Here is a 2,892-nt window from a genome sequence, read left to right as displayed (position 1 = left end):
AATACTCTATATGATATTATTTTGATGGGTATGTCATTATACATAAATGAGTTTTCTTAAACCCATACAACAACAACAGGTAAATGATGAACCTTGGGTGATTTTGATATTTCAGCTTAGATTCATTAATTGTAACAAACATACCATTCTGGTGAGTGATGCTGATAGTGGGGAGGAACGTGCATGTGAGGGGTAGGGGGTACATGGGAAATCTGTTCCTTCCTCTCAATTTTGTTGTAGACTTAAAACTGCTTTAAAATAAAGTCTTTAATTTTTAAAAATGATTCCTTCACTTAGAATCTACATATTAGCTACTGGTATTGAGCTCTTCAATTTTTATGATAAAATAATGAGAAATTTCCAAATATGGCACTAAGTTATTTTTCTGGGTAATGAAACTAATGAAGCATCCCCACACAAATAAAAGCAGTGCAGAAACAGCATTGAGCAGTGGCACATAGTAATCAGTCTGTAGGACTATTTAAGGAAGGAAAGAGAGAAAAGGTAGTAATTATTTATAAACAGAGGGATGAAGATGTTTATTTTATTTTCTCTTATAATGGGTATTTATACAGCATTCAAAACTTTAAACTAAAAGCTCTAGAGTATGTATTCTTATTAACATTTTATGATACTAAAGATATTAGGCGAGCATATCATCAAAGGAAAATGCTAAAATTGTCTTCAAGGGGTACAGAGCCTGATTGTATCCCCAAGAAAAATTCAGTCTCTCGATGTACTTCATTAATATTCCCTATAAATAGAGAGGACTCTTCATTGTGCAAATATAAAGTGCACTTTTCTTCAGTCAGTCTTATGTTTCACACTGAAGAGAGAACTGTAGTCTTCCTTGAATATCTAAATTCAATTAAATATTATTCTAAGACTAAAATAAGAAGTATCTCCATGTAATAAGTTGTCTCCCACCTACAGAAACTTACACCCTTGTTATAATTACTTCAGCACTAACAACTCCTCCTCTTAACACTCAAAGCGTGTGGGTTCTGAGAAGGCAGCACACAAACCTGGTATTTTTAAAAGGAATCTAATAATAACAATAAAATATTTTTCTCTTCCAGATATCCACCTATCACCATTTACTTTTATTTTTTCCTTCTTTTACTGACTTTTTGCTCTAAACATTCTGTACATCTATATCACTTATTCTAAGCTAAATCTCTGCATGGAATTTATTCTTCTGCTTTTGCCATTTATTCAAATTCCTAAGGAAAAAAATTGTAACACATAAAAAACTCAGATGACTTTTCAGCAACCGGGAACTGGCTGAATGGCGGTGCACTGCTACGTGTCCCGTTAAGCTTGAGCAGACCTGTGCTCACCCAGCCGCAGCTCACCGAGAATGGAAATCCCGCTGATCCACCACCCAGCCTCCAGGACGGCCTCCGTGGCGGAAAACTGCATCAACTACCAGCAGGGGACACCCCACAAGGTGTTTCTGGTGCAGTCAAACAATATAAGTATCGCCTTAAGTTTTCGGTGGAAGAAATTATCCAAAAACAAGTGACAGTGAACTGTACAGATGAAGCACTTTACCCTCCAATGGAATAAGATACTGCACCAGAAGTCAACTTCACATTGGAAAAAGAAATTGGAAAGAACACAGATGAAGAAGATAACATTCTATCAAAGACTCAAGTCCATGAAGGAACCACTAGAAGCACAAAATATTCCAGACAGTTTTAGAAATGTTATCTCCAGAAATGAAGCCAGTTCGGCATATAGCCTGGGTTGCCTGTGGTTATATAATATGGCAGAATTCTACTGAAAACACATGGTATAAAATGGTAAAAATTCAAACTGTCAAGCAAATGCAAAGAAATGATGACTTCATTGAGTTAGATTATACCATCCTACTTCCTGACATTGCATCTCAGGAAATTATTCCTTGACAAATGCAAGTTCTCTGTCATCTACAATATGGCACTAAAGTAAAACATAACAGCCGTCTGCCAAAGGAAGCACAACTGGAGTAAATGAAGACCCTAACACTGGATGAAGTGTTAATATGCTTATTAATGATGTGTATGTCAGCCTTCACTGATATTTAGCTTAAGAGGCCAAATTCCAAAATGTCTCTTTGTATAAGTGTCTTGATTACATTTCAGAACTATATAGCTTCCATAATAAAGTGTCATGACGTAAAAGTGTCTTAATAATAGTGATAGTGGTATGTATATCCCATAATAAAAAGCCTCAATTCAGAAAAAAAAAAACCTCAGATGACCTTACACAGATTTTTAATTTATTAAATTGATTCTGATTATATCAACAAAATCTCAAGGTTTCTGAATTTTTGCATTTCTGTGAAATACGAGGATGTCAATAATGATTTATTATTTATTGAGTGCTTACTATTTAGTGCTAGATACAGTTCTAAGAGCATAACATATGTAAGTCATTTGGTAATCATAATCCTATGAGATGGTGTGATATTTGCTTCATTTTATAGATGAAAATTGTGGTATAAAGTGCCTTAATAACACGATGACAAATGTTTAAATGAATCTTGATGTATTCTTAATTTCCTTAAAAGCTTAAAAACTTCAGTTATATTTGCCTACTGCATTCAGTTATATTTGTCTACTCATTTAGGCAAAATAAGAGGTCCTGGAAAGATATAAAAGTCTCCTATACAGAAAAATCAGAAGAAAAACAGAATATTTTTAGAAGATATTTGAATGCTGGAACCATTTTTGGACTTATGTTCTCTACGAACCCCTTCTTATTTTAGACAAACTATTGTGTTTTTCCAATGTTGCACAGCTGGTAAGCTGTTAAGTAAGGAGTTGAATCTAGGCCGTCTGAATATGCTTATGACATTATACTGTATGCACTGGAATTGCACTTTCTTCCTTGGTAGCACTGCAATAG

At 34.4% G+C, this 2,892-nt stretch overlaps 1 pseudogene; it reads left to right on the top strand.

Annotated features, from left to right (window-relative positions):
- Nucleotides 1-1,360: 1,360 nt before the first annotated feature.
- LOC120583350 (latexin-like) lies at nucleotides 1,361-1,994 on the top strand (annotated as a pseudogene).
- The last annotated feature ends 898 nt before the right edge of the window (nucleotides 1,995-2,892 follow it).

The sequence above is a fragment of the Pteropus medius genome, unplaced genomic scaffold, assembly GCF_902729225.1.
Source record: "Pteropus medius unplaced genomic scaffold, Ma_sr-lr_union100, whole genome shotgun sequence".
Classification (NCBI taxonomy): domain Eukaryota; kingdom Metazoa; phylum Chordata; class Mammalia; order Chiroptera; family Pteropodidae; genus Pteropus; species Pteropus medius.
This window is presented reverse-complemented; position numbering and strand designations above follow the sequence as displayed.